General features: G+C 40.0%; 1 non-coding gene across 1 annotated transcript; it reads right to left on the bottom strand.

Moving 5' to 3' along the window:
- Positions 1-6,892: 6,892 nt before the first annotated feature.
- On the bottom strand, positions 6,893-6,999 carry LOC112658088 (U6 spliceosomal RNA). Its single transcript, XR_003135493.1, has one exon. It is a non-coding gene; the product is annotated as a U6 spliceosomal RNA (small nuclear RNA).
- Between the last annotated feature and the right edge of the window lie 1,061 nt (positions 7,000-8,060).

The following is an 8,060-nucleotide window of genomic DNA, read 5'->3' as shown; positions in this document are numbered from 1 at the left end:
GACAGTGGGACCCAGCCTGGGAAGGTCCCTGCTCACTAGGACAGTTTGTGGTGCCCTCTGCGGTGTGGGCCTCCTACAAGGTGGAATGCTTCTTGAAGGGCCCAGTCAGGAGTTGGGCCATCCAGGAACCAGCAAAGTTTCTCGGTGTGGGCCTGGGGGTTCTCCTTGTCCTCCAAAATGCTCTTCAAGACAGCTGCCTTGCCTATTCCAGTTGCCCCGAAGATGATGGTGCAGTCACATTCAGCACGGGAAGTGCGAATCTCCCACTGTGGTGGTGGCTTTGGAGGTCACTAATGGGGGCTATGATCTTCTCCTGTTCCTGCAGAAGGAGGTGGTATGGAACCAGTGAGCAGGTGTGGCCATCAGGACCCACTCTGAGAATTAGCATCCAGTCAAAAACTGGAATGGAGTCCCCCTAGAAGGCTGAAGATCAAAGAAATCATGTAGAGATAGAATACAGCATAACCAGGCTTGGAATTCAGGTCTTTTCTTTCCAAAATTCCTCTTAGCTGCAGTCTTTTCTTTTCTTTTCTTTTCTTTTCTTTTCTTTTCTTTTCTTTTCTTTTCTTTTCTTTTCTTTCTTTTCTTTTCTTTTCCTTTTCTTTCTTTCTTTTCTTTTCTTTCTTTCTTCTTTCTTTCTTTCTTTCTTTCTTTCTTTCTTTCTTTCTTTCTTTCTTTCTTTCTCTATCTCTATCTCTATCTCTATCTCTATCTCATAGTTATTCCAAACAATAGGAATCAAGCAACTCAAGACCAGGAAATTGGGAGCTAAAGTTCAGGACCAAGCCTTTTGTTGAATGGCCAAAGAAAGAGAGATGGGAGATGTAAAATTTTCAGAGAAAAGGAGAGAAACCAAGATAGATTGAGAATGAGGTAATGGGTACATTACAATCCCTTGGTTAATGGGTTAAGCTTATGAGAGCAGCTGGAAGAACAGTGCCTACTTGAGCTGGCATGGTTTTGATTATTTTGTTAATGAAAACATTTCAGCTTTTGGAGTCTATAAGAGCAGGATAAGATTGTGCACTTAAAGGTTAAGAATTTCCAGTTCCAATACTAAGTTTTTGCCTTACTAGAATGTACCACTCACTTAGGAATGTAGAAGTTCTGCTTGTCTAGATAGATAATCCCAAAATCTGAGCTGAAGGCTTGATCCTTCACCACAAAGAGTTGATGTGAACTGGGGTCTGGAATTAGGCTCAAATATTTTTAGTTAAAGGTGAGGTTTTCTGGGACCTCACAGAAATTGTGTCCTGCTACAAAAGTATTATATTTGGGGATATGTTTTAGGAAGTTTGGAATAACCAGTGATAAAACACTTCTAAATCCCAGGAAACAAAAAACTCACAGGTTTCCTATGTACTGATAGGAAACCTACCATATAACTTAAGCAGTTAGGAAGAACATGGAAAGATGGGAGAGAAAGGGAGAAAGAAGACAGAAAGAGAGGAAAGAAGAGTTGGAGAGAGACAAATGGATAAGAAAAGCCAGAATAAATGGGCAGGTAGTGGCTCTGGCTTATGAAGGGGTTCCTGTCCCAATACTAGGTCATATATAATTTGGTTGTACTTGATATAATGTAGTTGTACTTCATTTTGAGAAGCTCGTTATATTATTAAAATAAGAATATTTGTGTTGAACTGGCTTAACTGGATTTCCCTGTCTCTTTCTCTCTCTCTCTCTCATTCACACACCTTGACATATGCATTCATTTTGTCAGTGTTTGAGGAAAACCTACTGTTTCTAACAAAGATAGTATATTCTTTGTAGAGAGTATGAAAATAAACCAGGAATTTATTTATGCCTGCTTTGACTTGATTCAGCCAAGATAATACTAAAGAGTGTATACTTTTACATATATAGGAGCATTTATAGAAAGCCCATTTTCTCTGAGGATTTATAGGAGAACAATAAGACATAATTCCCAGTCTAGAAAAGTTTGAGTTCAGCATCAAAGCTCACAGTCTGGCAAACTCTGAAGTGTTCTGCTTTGGGTTAGAAATATCTCTGTGGAATATGTCTAGGTTGTGGATTGCTCAGAGTTGGTAATTTCTGCCATTGGTGTCAGGATTCTATGCGGTCCCTCCTTATTATTATATTGTTAGATCTCTTACTCCTTCAGTGTACTTGTAAAAGAATCCATTACCAACTCGAATTCTTAACCATGAGATTCTGTTTTGTTTGTGTACAAACCAGATATACCTGCTGCCTTTGTCAGTTTGGGCTGCTATAACAAAAACACCATAGACCAAGTGGCTTAAAGAGAGGAATTTCATTTCTCATAGTCTTAGAGGCTGAGAAGTCCCAAGATCCAAATGCCAGTAAGTTTGGTTTCTGGGGAGAGTCCCCTTCCTTGTTTATAGACAGTCACCTTCTTGCTGTATCCTCACACTGTGGAGAGAGAGCTCTGGTCTCCCCATGCCCATATAAAGGCACCAATCCCATCATGGGAGCTCCAGTGCTGTGATCTCATCCAAACCTAATTACTTCCCAAAGGCCCCACCTCTAAGTACCCTCATTGGGCCTTAGGGCTTCAACATTGAATTTAGGGGTGCAGGGGGGACAAGCTTTCAGTCCATTGTACTTGCACAGGGTCATCTTTAAAAAGGGTGTTAAAGATGAACCAAATGTCTGATTTCTAGGTAAAATTTTAGCTAAAGTATGAGATGCAAATATGTTCTTTTGTCCAATCGAGATAAATATACTTGAATCTTCTTTCTAGAAAGCTAATCAAATGGAGAGTTCTAACCCTGGCCAAGTTTTCTAAAACATTCAAACACTCCATTGACCTACATCTTTGTACATTGTTAACAGCTGAAAACATAACATCGTAGAAGTTACAAAATGTTTTAAAATAGTTCTAGAGGCCTGGTGATGCTTAAACAGTTCAGCAAAATGTTCAGTCTTGCACATATTTATGGACTTCCTATATGCATTTTGCAAGCACTATGCTGGATAGTGAGGACTCAACCCTCAAGTAGATTTTAATCTGGAAGATTAAAAAAACAAAGGGCCAATATGTCAAAACTCACAGAGATAATTCTGTAGAAGCTTGTCTCTGGAAGAACCAAAGCATCTGGCCCAGTCCTCCATTGTGCAGAAGATGAAGCTGAGGTTCAAGGAAAGTCACTCATTATGGACTCACCAGGAATAGAAGCCAAGGTTTCTGACAATCATAGGAGCACCAGTTATTTGTCAGAGAGAGGGAGCACCACAGATCCTAAATTCGTATATTGATTTGTTTTAGAAACTCACCTTCTTGACTTTCTAATTTTTTATAGAGTCTTACTGCGAAGAGTATCATGAGCATCCAATTTCAAAAATGCACATGACAATGCTGTGAAAATTTTACAGTACCAATTTGTAAGGCATAGCGTTCCCAAGTACTATTGGATTTTTGACTTCTAGAAGATAGCCATTACAGGCTGGTAACCTCACAACGTGGAAAACATGGTTGGTGTTATGTACCAAGCTGTTAGATTAAGTAATTGATATTTCCTGGGGGCAGGGAAGTGCAAAGGGTGTGGTTTGAGGAAGAAGCAATTGACTAAGTTGGTCTGAAAAAAAGCTGACCATATAACAAGGGTATCCTCCTGACTTATAAATGACTGAAAAATAGCAGTTCCTATGAGAGGACACATCTTCCGTATGGCACGAAGCAAAGTTCTAATAAGGCTTTAAAGAAAAATGATATAACAAATGACAGATAAATGAGTCGTGTGATGTAAAGGTTAATATAGTGTTCTTGCATTTTGTGTCTTTGGATTTTAGATATCTTCAGATTGAACTTCCACCATTAAAAGAAACCATCCTCTCTTCAAAGATGCCAGGGGACCTCAGTAACTCTTTTTCTATTTGTGTGTAATTTTCCCTCGGCCTGGCTTTTCAGGCCAGGAACTACAGCACATAGCCACAGCTGCTTCTGCAGCAGCTCCAAGAGAAGCTCAGAAGAGTTGCATGGAATTGGCATCATCATTGGTTCTTCCACAGTCACAGAATTTCAAACCCTGTTGGTGTTCTTTCCTTTTAAATTCTGACGTGAGCCTCAGAGTCACAATCTAGAACATGTTTACTTGTTCACATTAAATCACTTAACTCTCTCCTTTTGATAGAAAAAAGAAGAGCAAATATACAGAACATTAATATTTATTTAAATGCATGGGTTTATGAAAAATAAGCCCCAGGCAGCCCCGGTGGCTCAGTGGTTTCGCGCTGCCTTCAGCCCAGGGTGTTATCCTGGAGACCCGGGATCGAGTCCCACATTGGGCTCCCTGCATGGAGCCTGCTCCTCCCTCTGCCTGTGTCCCTGCGTGTCTCTCTCTCTCTCTCTCTCTAATAAATAAATAAAAAATCTTAAAAAAAAAGTCCCAATGTCCAACAGGTGGCACCAATCATGCAACACAAAATCTGCCAATTATTTGAAAGAATGCTTTGCATTTAGAAAAGATTGAGAGACTAAAAAATAATAATTAACGAGTTCTTGATCAGGGTTAGCCCTGGATATGTTCCATTTGTCCTTCCAGGTTCACTCTGCTGTTCCTTGTTCTGTGCTCCAGGAGTCTGAGCTCTGGGCTTCCTGTCCTCTGGCCTCACTTGGCTTCAGCCAGTGCAAGGAAACAGCAAAAGGCAGGAGGAAGTCGTGGGTCTTATTTTTGTTTTTAGAGACTTTATGTATTTATTCATAGACACACACACACACACACACACACACAGAGGCAGAGGGAGAAGCATGCACCATGCAGAGAGCCTGACATGGGACTTGATCCAGGGTCTCCAGGATCACACTCTGGGCTGCAGGCGGCGCTAAACTGCTGCACCACCGGGGCTGCCCAAGAAGTGGGGTCTTAGAATTGACTTGCTGGGCCCTCTCTCCAGAGTTACACTGCGTGCCATGCCAACTAAATCCCCTCCTGAAGGCTGATTCCGTCTGGCAGCCTTCCTGCTGCAGTCACCTGACCAGAATTCAGGGAACTACTCACTCCTTCCCTTTCCCTTTAGAGGCAGGAAGAGTAACAGCTCCCCTTCTTGCAAGCCCCAGGGTGCTGGACTACCTTTTTGGTTTCCCTTCTCATGGCAGATACAGAAAAACTTAAGCAAAATCATAGAGCTCATTTAAGAGGTTAAGAATTCCTGTCTGCTTTGCTTGGTGCCTGGAAGAGTACCTGGCAAATAGTAGTACTCAATACATATTTGTGGAATATATTGTTATACATATAATTTTTTAGTGAAAACTTATTGTTAAGTAGATAATTGTTATGATTTGCCAATGTAGAAATTAAAAATAGATTCCTACATGCATACAAAAAACCTCAGTCACGTTCATTTTTATTAATGTATACTTAATTGTACATATATACAAATATGTGAATAAAAGAGATATTAATGAATGAAAGTAACACTGGTGGTGTCCTAATGGAACTGGAGAAAGATGTTCACTACTTAAGATAGAATTCAATCTTGTAAGCAGGAGATAAGATAAGCCTTCTCTTTCAATTGCCCCCAAATAAATGTGCTCACCTGTGGGGCCCTATGAAATAAATACTTATATAGCCTTAGCTGAGCATCTGTACTTCTCTAAAAGCTGGGAGTATAGTGGTGAATATGCTAGATTCCACCTCTCCCCATCCTGTGGAAATGTGATGGCATCAGGGTGGGGTAGAAGAGTGCTGAGTGTTGGGAGCCCACGGAAGCACGATCCTTGACTTAAAACTTCTTAACTGCAGAGCTGAGAGATAAGAAGATGTTGGCCAGGTACTAGAAGCAGGTTGGGAGGAGAAGGGGGTTCCAGGCACAGGGGACAAGAGCTTGCACAAAGGTGTGGAGAGTGAAAGCATGGCTCACTCAGGCAACTGAAAGAAGTTCTCTGTGGCTGGAATACCGAGTTTGAAAATGAGAATATTGAGAGATGAGGATGGAAAAAATAAACAGAAGTCAGACCATAAAAGGTTTTGTATAGGATTGAAGGGAGTTGAGATTTCAAGCCAGTTAAGTGCTCACAGAGTGAGAATAAAAGGTAAGAAAATAATTATTCTTTCCCTGTTCTCCAAAATATAAACACACATACCCACTTTGTATCTCCCAATGGGGAGGAAGTTAAGGATCCCAGAAGTTACTGTAAAGCAATACTTGTCTAATTGATATTAACCCACATTCTTTGACATGCTTAATCAACTGTGGTTAAGCAGCTAACAGTTATTGTGTGTTTGCTATGTTATAGGCACTGTTGTAAGAACTTTATAGGTATGACTATTTTTTTTAAGACTTACTTGTTTACTTGAGAGAGAGAGAGAGAGAGAGAGAGACAGAAAGCCTGTGTGCACAGGATCATGGGAGGGGGGAGAGAGGGAGCCCGGGGAAACAGAAGAGAGTCCTAAGCAGATTCTGTGCCAGTGGAGCCTGGCAGGGTGCTCAATCCCACAACCCCGAGATCAGGACCTAAGCTGAAACCATGAGTCAGGTGCCCAACAGATTGTGCCTCCCAGGTGCCCCTAGGTATGACTTTAACATTCACAGTAACCTGATAGATAACCCTATCAGGTAATTACTATTATTATCTGAAATTTACAGTAAGGAAGAAGAAGCACAAGAAAGTTAAAGGACTTACTCAAGGTCACACAGATACTAAGTTGATAAAGACTTCAAAAAAAGAAGGTGGGTGGGGAGAATAGTTGTTTTTCTTTACCTCCTATAGAAAGTACTTGGGAACTGCATTGATATTGAACATAAATAATCTGGACTATGATGATAAGCTTGCTTTACACAGAAATTACAAATTGTGCACACACCTTATATCGTAGCATAGAGAACAAATTTAGTGAATAGATATGTTAAGTGATTAAATCAATGTAATACGAACACAGCAACTAAATTGCTTTTTTTTTCTTTTTCTTTTTTAAATATGGAACGCTTCATGAATTTGCATGTCATCCTTGCGCAGGGGCCACGCTAATCTTCTCTGTATCGTTCCAATTTTAGTATATGTGCTGCCGAAGTGAGCACTTCAATTGCTTTTCTAAGGGGGAAAATTGAACAGAACTTTTTTAAAAGTCAGGGAGCCATGGAAACTAAAAAATGAAATCTGAATCCAAACAGGTCATGAACCAGTAAGTCAAGGCTGTGTCTGGTGCCTTCATTTTCCTAACTTTAAAATAAAGTGACATTTTATATTACTGTATTGGAGTGTTAAAGAATTATGCATCAGACAGCTGTTTGAAAATAGTCTATGCTGTAATTATAAATGAGAAAAGACAAAAAGCTATTTGAATCAAATAACTTCAAAGTCTTTAGTGTTATTAGAAGCTTACCATTAATCTTTAAGAAAAATAAGTCTTTGGTAGTTTGACACCAGCAGATGGCACCCTAACAAAATAATTTGTGTGCCATAGGTGAACTATCACAGCCCTCTCTACATTCAAATGCAAGGCAACCTCACTGTATTTGGATATGCAGGATAGAAAAGAGAAAAACCAAAAAGATGAGACTTGCTCTTTTTGAGTCAGACCATTTTTATTTGGGGAGGAAAAAGCAGAAAGAACATTTTCCTCATTACTGTTTATTTTGTGAATACCTAGCTAGCTCGAAGCATTATTATAAGAAAATCCTCCGTAAGTCTGCAGAAAACTCCAACTCAACTAGAAAAAGGTAACATGATTCCACTGAAAGGGATAAAATGGACTGATCCACATGCTTGCCAGCCAGTAGTGGCAACAGTAGCAGCAGCAGCAGCAGCAGAAGAAGAAGAAGAAGAAGAAGAAGAAGAAGAAGAAGAAGAAGAAGAAGAAGAAGTAGGGAATTTGATGAAACAAGTATTCTTTTTGATTACTTCAACTGTTGGAGATGACACTAGAGTTTTGTCTTTTACAGTTTAATTGAGAAGAACTTAAACATGAAGTCTGCACCCAAGATGCTTGCCACAATGCCCATTTCAATTTCAGACCTATTCAGCTTGAGTTATTCCAATTAGGTAATCGGTGTTTGAATGCCTGCGCCACCCCTCCTCCTGCCGCCCCTCTATTTATATGTTAACTGTTATTTTTAAAGAAAATACAGGATATTTTGTC

The sequence above is a fragment of the Canis lupus genome, chromosome 8, assembly GCF_003254725.2.
Source record: "Canis lupus dingo isolate Sandy chromosome 8, ASM325472v2, whole genome shotgun sequence".
Lineage (NCBI taxonomy): Eukaryota > Metazoa > Chordata > Mammalia > Carnivora > Canidae > Canis > Canis lupus.
Note: the sequence above shows the minus strand (reverse complement) of the source record. Positions and strands in the feature narration are given on the sequence as shown.